The sequence below is a fragment of the Triticum aestivum genome, chromosome 2A (assembly GCF_018294505.1).
Source record: "Triticum aestivum cultivar Chinese Spring chromosome 2A, IWGSC CS RefSeq v2.1, whole genome shotgun sequence".
Lineage (NCBI taxonomy): Eukaryota > Viridiplantae > Streptophyta > Magnoliopsida > Poales > Poaceae > Triticum > Triticum aestivum.
The window spans coordinates 555,252,047-555,263,419 of record NC_057797.1 but is presented as its reverse complement, the minus strand read 5'-3'; the positions used below and the strand labels follow the sequence as shown (position 1 = coordinate 555,263,419).

At 42.0% G+C, this 11,373-nt stretch overlaps 1 long non-coding RNA gene across 1 annotated transcript; it reads left to right on the top strand.

Annotated features, from left to right (window-relative positions):
- The first annotated feature begins 294 nt into the window (after nt 1–294).
- LOC123185550 (uncharacterized) lies at nt 295–1,133 on the top strand. The gene is made up of 3 exons (XR_006493431.1): nt 295–345; nt 857–919; nt 1,025–1,133. It is a non-coding gene; the product is annotated as an uncharacterized lncRNA (long non-coding RNA).
- The last annotated feature ends 10,240 nt before the right edge of the window (nt 1,134–11,373 follow it).

The following is an 11,373-nucleotide window of genomic DNA, read 5'->3' as shown; positions in this document are numbered from 1 at the left end:
ATTGCACGGAATTCTAGGGAGTTTCCTGAGTGATCTGTCATGTTCTAGATGTGGCTGTCCTCTGTTCATAGCTTTGGATCTCGCGTGGGTGTACTGATTATACTAGGAGATTGTATGCTTGTACTCAGTTTATTCAAAAATTGTCAAGCATGCGCATACACATCTGTAGATTTCTGCGCTACGATGTAGAAGAAAAGGGTGGCAAATTTTTGAAAAATTTGGTTGTGGCGACTGAAATTAAGCTGCCCTACTTTTATTTTTTAGTCAAATTGCAAGGATATGTACAGGTTCAAGGCCTACTGCCGTGGGCCTGCCCCTAAGCCGCTCCCAACTCAGGTCGTCAAGGTAGCGATTTTAATTAGTTTTGAGGCTGATTTGCCCTTGCCCTGCTCACTTGGCTTTCTGCCGATGCTACGTCGGCTGAGTCTCCTATCCATCGATCTGAGGACTTGGCACTTCCTCATATATGCCCATTCTGAACTCTGAGTTTTGCATCGGAAACATGCAGAACATTGATATGCAATCAGACCGAACTACACTATAAATTTGTAGCTGGTTTGAATTCGTCAAAAAATATGCAAACTCTACTACTCTAGCCTAGTTGCAGGAGACTAAATAGGAACTAAGTAGTGCTAGTATAATGGTTGAAACTCAATGTTGACTCCTGTTGTGTTCTCTATTTTGCATACACTCAAGTACAGATTAATTTGTTGTTAGCTTTGGAATCAATTCATCTTCATGCCTTTATTTTGAGGATGCTATCGTTAATTTTCATTGGATAGCAGATGCCAGAGTCCAGTTTAATTTTGATAGGTATGTTTCTGGCTAATAGACAACTTTCTTTACATTCTTGTAGAGTTTTTTTGTATCAGTTATGCAAAGGAATTGCACACTGCCATGGCCATGGTGTCCTTCATCGGTTAGACCTTTGTTTTCTGATTTATGTTGCTGTATTTATCGGCCCATACAACATATTGCAATTGTTGCTAATGTGATTTACGATTGTTCCTCTTTGATATCATAGGGATTTAAAGCCCCAAAATCTATTGGTTGACAAGGAGAAGATGATACTGAAAATTGCAGATCTTGGGTTAAGTAGAGCTTTTACTGTTCCTATGAAAAGCAGATCTTGGGTTAATGTACAGCGACGGTGCCGCTGCAGTTGTGCTAGTCAGTGGGGAGAAATCTAGAACCTTGGTCTTCAAGTTCTTGCAAGGACCAGAGGGTATGCTGATGCTGCGTAGGTAAATCTTACATGCCTCGTCATTAATCATTGTTGGTGAAACAAATGTCACTTGAGAAATCTCAGCCCATTTTTCTTATTAATGAATACTATTGCCCACATTATCTTGACTCACATAATGATCTTTTTCTTTAGGATTCATGATTTTTTTCCTTTTTCTTGTTATTATGCATTACTATGAGTTCATTGTATTAAGATTCCTTGCAACTTCAGGCACTTGAGCTATTTACAAAAGGAGGGGACCTGGCCTTCTTCATGTCTTGTGGCAGTGTCTTCCTTTGATTCATTCGTGCAACAAAGAGGGGACCTGGCCTTCTTCATGTCTCGTGCAAAAAGTAAGGACTAGCCTCCGGCTGTTACTATTGATGCATGTGCATGTGCTAAAAAGAAAGAAAATGCCCTACTGGATTTGAACTCTGATGCGTACTAACAAGTTTTCACTTTCCCGATGTGGTCGTAGGGGTGATTGACACTGACTACGACAACCTGGTGGGCGTCCATGTGATCGCGCCGCATGGATGATCGTCCATGTGATCATGATGCCGGATGTCGCCAAGGTGGAGGACCTCGACGCCATCTTTCGGGGTGAGGGAGGATTCGGGTCCTCCGGCGTCTGAACTCTGAGCCTTGGTAGATAAATGTAGAGAAGTGGTCTGTTTAGGCTGGTGGTGGAACACTAGGGAAGGTAGCCACCTTCGATTGTGTGTGTTTAATTTATTTTGCACTGGACGTGTCCCTGATTTCTATCTATGAATAATGCACATAATTTTTATTTTTTTAATTTATAGTTTGTTAGTAGTAGCGCTGGGCAAAACTACACGCTACTACTATCTAGCATAGTAGTAGTGCCTAGTATACTAGAAGCGCTACTACTATTTTGATAGTAGTAGCGTGGGTTCAAATAGTAGTAGCGCGGGTGTGCACCAGCGCTGCTACTAACTTTTTAGTAGTAGCGCGGGTGCACCCACGCTACTACTAACTATTAGCTGTAGCGCGATACTAGTAGCGCGGGTACCCGCGCTGCTAGTAGCCATTTTACCCGCGTTGCTAGTAGCCTTTTTCCTAGTAGTGTTCATAGGAATTGGAGGAACACGCTTTAATAAAGGCATCTTTGGAAGCACGCATCCTAGCGGTTCTTTCCTTGCACTCATCAATGGAAATTATCATCGCTTTGAGAGACTCGTTGATATCATGTTTAGGAGGAATAGATCTACGATTTAAAGAATCAACCTCAAGAGAAATTCTATCAACGTTTCTAGCCAAATCATCAACTTTAAGCAATTTCTCCTCAAGCAAAGCATTAAAATTCTTTTGTGAATTCATAAATTTTTTAACACTATTCTCAAATTCAGAGGGCATCTTATTATAATTTCCATAAGAGTTGTTGTAGGAATTCCCATAATTATTAGAAGGATTACTAGGATATGGCCTAGGATTAAAATTCCCTCTATAAGCGTTGTTACCAAAATTATTCCTACCAACAAAATTCACATCCATAGATTCATTGTTATTCTCAATCAAAGTAGAGAAAGGCATATCATTAGGATCAGAAGAAACACTCTTAGTAGAAAATAATTTCATAAGTTCATCCATCTTTCCACTCAACACATTAATTTCTTCTATCGCATGCACCTTTTTATTAGAAGATCTTTCAGTATGCCATTGCGAATAATTAACCATAATATTATCTAGGAGTTTAGTAGAATCTCCTAAAGTGATTTCCATAAAAGTGCCTCCCGCGGCCGAATCTAAAAGATTTCTAGAAGCAAAATTCAATCCGGCATAAAAAATTTGTATAATCATCCACAAATTTAAACCATGAGTAGGGCATTACGTATCATTAATTTCATTCTCTCCCAAGCTTGTGCAACATGTTCATGATCAAGTTGTTTAAAGTTCATAATATCGTTTCTAAGAGAGATGATCTTAGCGGGAGGAAAATACTTAGAGATAAAAGCATCTTTGCACTTGTTCCATGAATCAATACTATTCTTAGGCAAAGACGAAAACCAAGCTTTAGCACGATCTCTAAGCGAAAAAGGAAATAGCTTCAATTTAACGACATCATTATTGAAATCTCTTTTGTTTTGCATATCACATCTTTCAACGAAGCTATTCAGATGAGTAGCAGCATCTTCGCTAGGAAGGCCGGCGAATTGATCTTTCATAACAAGATTCAACAAAGCAACATTAATTTCACAAGATTCAGCATTGGTAAGAGGAGCAATCGGAGTGCTAAGGAAATCATTATTATTGGTATTGCTGAAGTCACACAATTTGGTATTATCTTGAGCCATCGCGACAAACAAGCAATCTAACACACGAGCAAACAAAAAGCAAACGGGCAAAAGAGGCAAATAGAGAGGGAGGATAGAGAGAGAGGGCGAATAAAACGGCAAGGGTGAATTGGGGGGAGAGGAAAACGAGAGGCAAATGGCAAATAATGTAATGCGAGAGATAGGGATTGTGATGGGTACTTGGTATGTTGACTTTTTGCGTAGACTCCACGGCAACAGCGCCAGAAATCCTTCTTGCTACGTCTTGAGCTTGCGTTGGTTTTCCCCAAATAGGAAGGGATGATGCAGCAGAGTAGCATAAGTATTTCCCTCAGTTTTTGAGAACCAAGGTATCAATCCAGTAGGAGACCACGCTCAAGTCCCTCGTACCTGCACAAAACGATAGCTACTCGCAACCAACGCGATTAGGGGTTGTCAATCCCTTCACGGTCACTTACGAGAGTGAGATCTGATAGATACAATGTTTTTGGTATTTTTGGTATAAAGATTCAATGTAAAAAGTAAAAGCAAAGTAAAAAAGCAAAGCAAGATTAAAGCGATGGAGATTGATATGATGAGAATAGACCCGGGGGCCATAGGTTTCACTAGTGGCTTCTCTCAAGAGCATAAGTATTCTACGGTGGGTGAACAAATTACTGTTGAGCAATTGACAGAATTGAGCATAGTTATGAGAATATCTAGGAATGATCATGTATATAGGCATCACGTCCGTGACAAGTAGACCGAAACGATTTTGCATCTACTACTATTACTCCACTCATCGACCGCTATCCAGCATGCATCTAGAGTATTAAGTTAAAAATAGAGTAACGCCTTAAGCAAGATGACATGATGTAGAGAGATAAATTCATGCAATATGAAATAAACCCCATCTTGTTATCCTCGATGGCAACGATGCAATACGTGCCTTGCTGCCCCTTCTGTCACTGGGTAAGGACACCGCAAGATCGAACCCAAAGCTGAGCACTTCTCCCATGGCAAGAACTACCAATCTAGTTGGCCAAACCAAATGGATAATTCGAAGAGACTTGCAAAGATAACGAATCATACATAAAAGAATTCAGAGAAGATCCAAATATTATTCATAGATAGACTTGATCATAAACCCACAATTCATCGGTCTCAACAAACACACCGCAAAAACAAGATTACATCGAATAGATCTCCACAAGAGAGGGGGAGAACTTTGTATTGAGATTCAAAGAGAAAGAAGAAGCCATCTAGCTACTAACTATGGACCCGAAGGTCTGAGGTAAACTACTCACACTTCATCGGAGAGGCTAGGATGATGTAGAAGCCCTCCGTGATGACGGCCCTCTTCCGGCGGAGCTCCGGAACAGGCCCCAAGATGGGATCTCGTGGACACAGAAAGTTGCGGCGGTGGAATTAGGTTTTTGGCTCCTGTTCTGATCGTTTGGGGGTACGTAGGTATATATAGGAGGAAGGAGTACGTCGGTGGAGCACCGAGGGGCCCACGAGGTAGGGGGCACGCCCTAGGGGGGTGCCCCCCACCCTCGTGACCTCCTCTTTGACCCCCTGGAGTAGGGTCCAAGTCTCATGGATCACGTTCGGTGAGAAAATCACGTTCCTGAAGATTTTATTCCGTTTGGACTCCGTTTGATACTTTGTTTCTTCGAAACACTGAAATAGGCAAAAACAGCAATTCTGGGCTGGGCCTCCGGTTAATAGGTTAGTCCCAAAAATAATATAAAAGTGGGAAATAAAGCCCAATATAATACAAAACAATAGATAATATAGCATGGAGCAATCAAAAATTATAGATACGTTGGAGACGTATCACCCACCGGAGCTCCTTGTCGGTGGCACGCTGGAGCTTATCGGCCCACCTCCATGCAGCGACGAGGCGCCTAGCGCCTATGAACTTCCTCGTGAAGTACCTGTCTTCGTACACCTCCTCGGCACGACGAAGCGCCCGCCCCCAAAGCTCTGCCACCTCCTTTTCCAAGTGGCATCATGGGCTTCACAGGTCGCCTGGTACTTGGCTTCCTCGTCCGCCATCTCCTTCTTGAATGCCACTTGCCTGGCTTTCTCAGCCGGCGGCAGTGACTTCCATAGACAAAGATTGTACTGGCCACAAAACCAATGCAAAGTTGGGGCGTCCAGCGCAACCTCGCCCGGCGGCGTGTAGGGGTCCTCATCGCTGCTATTTGAGTGAGCATCCTTGGGAGGCGGCGACTCCTCGTCGGCGCATGGGCTGACCGGCGGTGCCATGGCAGAGATTTGAGAGAGATGGAGAGAGGGTGAGGGGAGGATGTAGATAAGAATGCAGGCGGAATGACATGAGCAAGTTAGTATTTATTGGCGGCCGGAATCTAGATCGACGGGGACAGTACACACGCCAGTCGCCGGAATTTACGAGTACTATAGTTTGAATTACACATGATTCCCGCAGCAAAATCTGTGTGTGAACATAATAGCCAACATACGTGTGTGAACATAATAGCTGACGGTTTCCAATGTTGAACCGTCTATGATTAATGATCCCCGCAACTCACCTACCAAACCTCGAGCCACGAGATAGAGTGCCAATCATGTGGGGGCGGTTGTCTTGCCAGATCTTTACATTTTCTTTTTTGAACACCAAATATTTACATCGTCTGATGATTTTTTTAACTCGCACACAAGTACATAAAAATATGATTTTTCAAACCATTGAAGGCCGTAAGAGGAAGCTATCTCCCGTTCATTATCAAACATGCATTGTTCCCTCTCGGAACCACGAACAATCTAGTGAGTTGCTCCGGTTTGTGAGGGGTGTGTGTCCAAACTTTCGTCAAACAAGCCAATTTTTTTACCACATCATCTTGGTGACATGACATTAAATCAAGCAAGGTTTCATGATTTTCTGATCATTTTTAATTTTTTGGAATTAAAATGCCATGGCACTCCATGGATGTGCCCATGCCTTGAGACCAATATGTTTGAAAATTCCTTCTAATCTACTGCACATGGAATTAACTCACACACAAGTTCATAAAATATGATTTTTCAAACCGTTTTGGTTAGGCGTTGCATGTGGATGTCGTTCAAATTTGAATTACGGTCATTAAATGGCTAGAAAATCACTTAAATGTCTTTAAAAGGTCAAATGACCCCTAGAATTTTCAGAAATTTCACATTACAGTTGTAGTAGTGCATGTTAGACGTAGAAAAAAATTGAAGGCCGTAAGAGGAACATATCTCCCGTTCGTCATCAAACATGCATTGTTCCCTCTCGGAACCACGAGCCTTCTAGTGAGTTGCTCTGGTTTGTGAGGGGTGTGTGTCCAAACTTTCGTCAAACAGGCCAATTTCTTTACCAGATCATCTTGGTGGCATGACATTAAATCAAGCAAGGTTTCATGTTTTTCTGATCATTTTTTAATTTTTTGGAATTAAAATGCCATGGAACTCCATGCAGGTGCCCATGCCTTGAGACCAATATGGTTGGAAATTCCTTCTAATTTACTGCACATGGAATTAAGTCTCACACAAGTACACAAAAATATGATTTTTCAAACCGTTTTGGTTAGGCGTTGCATGTAGATGTAGTTCAAATTTGAATCTTGATCATTAAATGGTTAGAAAATGACTTAAATGTCTTTAAAAGGTAAAATGACCCCTGAAATTTTCCAAATTTTCACATGACAGTTGTATTAGTGCATGTTACACGTAGAAAAAAATTGAAGGCCGCAAGAGGAAGCTATCTCCCGTTCATTATCAAACATGCATTGTTCCCTTTCGGAACCACGAACCTTCTAGTGAGTTGCTCCGGTTTGTGAGGGGTGTGTGTCCAAACTTTTGTCAAACATGCTAATTTCTTTACCACATCATCTTGGTGGAATGACATTACATCAACCAAGGTTTCATGTATTTTGATCAATTTTTTATTTTTGGAATTAAAATGACATGTCACTCCATGCATACATATGCATGTGTCCATGTCGTGAGACCAATATGTTTGAAAATTCCTTCTAATTTACTACACATGGAATTAACTCGCACACAAGTGCACAAATATGATTTTTCAAACCGTTTTGGTTAGGCGTTGCATGTAGATGTAGTTCAAATTTGAATTACGGTAATTAAATGGTTAGAAAATCACTTAAATGTCTTTAAAAGGTCAAATGACCCCTAGAATTTTCCAAAATTTCACATTACAGTTGTAGTAGTGCATGTTAGACGTAGAAAAAAATTGAAGGCCATAAGAGGAAGCTATTGAAGGAAATATGCCCTAGAGGCAATAATAAAGTTGTTATTTATATTTCCTTATATCATGATAAATGTTTATTGTTCATGCTACAATTGTATTAACCGGAAACTTAGTACATGTGTGAATACATAGACAAACAGAATGTCACTAGTATGCCTCTACTTGACTACCTCATTGAATCAATGATGGTTATGTTTCCTAACCATAGACATGAGTGTTCATTTGATTAACGGGATCACATCATTAGCGAATGATGCGATTGACTTGACCCATCCATTAGCTTAGCACGATGATCGTTTAGTTTGTTGCTATTGCTTTCTCCATAACTTATACATGTTCCTATGACTATGAGATCATGCACCTCCCGAATACCGGAGGAACACTTTGTGTGCTACCAAACGTCACAACGTAACTAGGTGATTATAAAGGTGCTCTATAGGTGTCTTTGATTGTGTTTGTTGAGTTGGCATAGAACGAGATTAGGATTTGTCACTCTAATTGCCGGAGAGGCATCTCTAGGCCCTCTCGATAATGCACATCAATATAAGCCTTGCAAGCAATGTGACTAATGAGTTCATTGCGGGATGATGCATTGCGGAACGAGTAAAGAGACTTGACGGTAACGAGATTGAACTAGGTATTGAGATACCGACGATCGAATCTCGGGCAAGTAACATACCGATGACAAATGGAACAACGTATATCGTTATGCGGTTTGACCGATAAAGATCTTCGTAGAATATGTGGGAGCCAATATGAACATCTAGGTTCCGCTATTGGTTATTGACCAGAGACATGTCTCGGTCATGTCTAGATAGTTCTCGAACCCGTAGGGTCCGCACGCTTAACATTCGGTGACGATCGGTATTATGAGTTTTTGTGTTTTGATGTACCAAAGGTAGTTCGGAGTCCTGGATATGATCACGGACATGACGAGGAGTCTCGAAATGGTCAAGATATAAAGATCGATATATTGGATGACTATGTTTGGACATCGGAATTGTTCTGGGTAAGTTCGGGCATTAACCGAAGTACCGGGGGTTACCGGACCCCCCCCCCAGGGGGAGTATATGGGCCCTAATGGGCTTTAGGGGAGAGAGGGAGGGGCTGCCTAGGGCAGGCCGCGCGCCCCCCAAGGCCTAGTCCGAATTGGACTAGGGGGAGGGGCGGCGCCCCCTCCTTCCTTCTCTTCTCTCTTCCCTTTCCTTCTCTCCTACTCCTACTACATGGAAGGGGGAATCCTACTCCCGGTGGGAGTAGGACTCCCCAGGGCGCACCATAGTAGAGGGCCGGCCCTCCCCCTCCTCCACTCCTTTATATACGGGGGAGGGGGCACCCCATAGACACACAAGTTGATCATTGATATCTTAGCCGTGTGTGGTGCCCCCCTCCACCATAATCCACCTCGGTCATATCGTAGCGGTGCTTAGGCGAAGCCCTATTCCGGTAGCATCATCATCACCATCATCACACGGTCATGCTGATGAAGCTCTCCCTCGACACTCTGCTAGATCATGAGTTCCTGGGACGTCACCGAGCCAAATGTGTGCAGATCGCGGAGGTGCCGTACTTTCGGTAATAGGATCGGTCGATCGTGAAGACGTACGACTACATCAACCGCGTTGGCATAACGCTTCCGCTTACGGTCTACAAGGGTACGTGGACAACACTCTTCCCCTCTTGTTGCTATGCATCACCATGATCTTGCGTGTGCGTAGGAATTTTTTTGAAATTACTGTGTTTCCCAATAGTGGCATCCGAGCCAGGTATTGTTGGATGAAGCGGCCCAGACCGACATTATGCGTATGCTTACGCGAGACTGGTTCTACCGACGTGCTTCGCACACAGGTGGCTGGTGGGTGTCAGTTTCTCCAACTTTAGTTGAATCAGATTCAATGAACAGGGTTCTTTCTGATCACTATACCATGTTGGGGTTTTTGATGCATAGGTAAGAACGGTTCTTGCTCAGCCCGTAGCATCCACGTAAAACTTGCAACAACAAAGTAGAGGACGTCTAACTTGTTTTTGCAGGGCATGTTGTGATGTGATATGGTCAAGACATGATGCTAAATTTTATTGTATGAGATGATCATGTTTTGTAACATGGTTATCGACAACTGCAGGAGCCATATGGTTGTCGCTTTATTGTATGAAATGCAATCGCCATGTAATTGCTTTACTTTATCACTAAGAGGTAGCGATAGTCATAGAAACAATAGTTGGTAAGACGAAAACGATGCTTCGATGGAGATCAAGGTGTCAAGTCAGTGACGATGGTGATTATGATGGTGCTTTGGAGATGGAGATCAATGGCACAAGATGATGATGGCCATATCATATCACTTATATTGATTACATGTGATGTTTATCCTTTATGCATCTTATTTTTCTTAGTTCAACGGTAGCATTATAAGATGATATCTCACTAAATTTCAAGGTATAAGTGTTCTCCCTGAGTATGCGCCATTGCTACAATTCGTCGTGCCGAGACACCACGTGATAATCGGGTGTGATAAGCTCTACGTTCACATACAATGGGTGCAAGCCAGTTTTGCACACGTGGAATACTCGGGTTAAACTTGACGAGCCTAGCATATGCAGATATGGCCTCAGAATACTGAGGCCGAAAGGTCGAGCGTGAATCATATAGTAGATATGATCAACTTAGCGATGTTCACCATTGAAAACTACTCCATCCCACGTGATGATCGGACATGGTTTAGTTGATATGGATCACGTGATCACTTAGATGATTAGAGGGATGTCTATCTAAGTGGGAGTTATTAAGTAATTTGATTAATTGAACTTTAATTTATCAAGAACTTAGTACCTGATAGTATTTTGCATGTCTATGTTGTTGTAAATAGATGGCCCGTGCTGTTGTTCCATTGAATTTTAATGTGTTCCTAGAGAAAGCTAAGTTGAAAGGTGATGGTAGAAACTACATGGACTAGGTACATAACTTGAGGATTATCCTCATTGCTGCCCAGAAGAATTACGTCCTGGAAGCACCGCAAGGTGACAAACCCACTGTAGGAGCAACGCCAGATGTTGTGAACACCTGGCAGAGCAAAGCTGATGACTACTTGATAGTTCAGTGTGCCATGCTTTACGGCTTAGAACCAGGACTTCAACGACGTTTTTGAAGGAAATATGCCCTAGAGGCAATAATAAAGTTATTATTTATTTCCTTATTTCATGATAAATGTTTATTATTCATGCTTGAATTGTATTAACCGGAAACATTATACATGTGTGAATACATAGACAAACAGAGTGTCACTAGTATGCCTCTACTTGACTAGCTCGTTGATCAAAGATGGTTAAGTTTCCTAACCGTAGACATGAGTTGTAATTTGATTAACAGGGTCACATCATTAGGAGAATGATGTGATTGACTTGACCCATTTCGTTAGCTTAGCACTTGATCATTTAGTTTGTTGTTATTGCTTTTTTCATGACTTATACATGTTCCTATGACTATGAGATTATGCAACTCCCGTTTACTAGAGGAACACTTTGTGTGCCACCAAACGTCACAACATAACTGGGTGATTATAAAGGTGCTCTACAGGTGTCTCCAAAAGTACTTGTTGGGTTGGCATATTTTGAGATTAGGA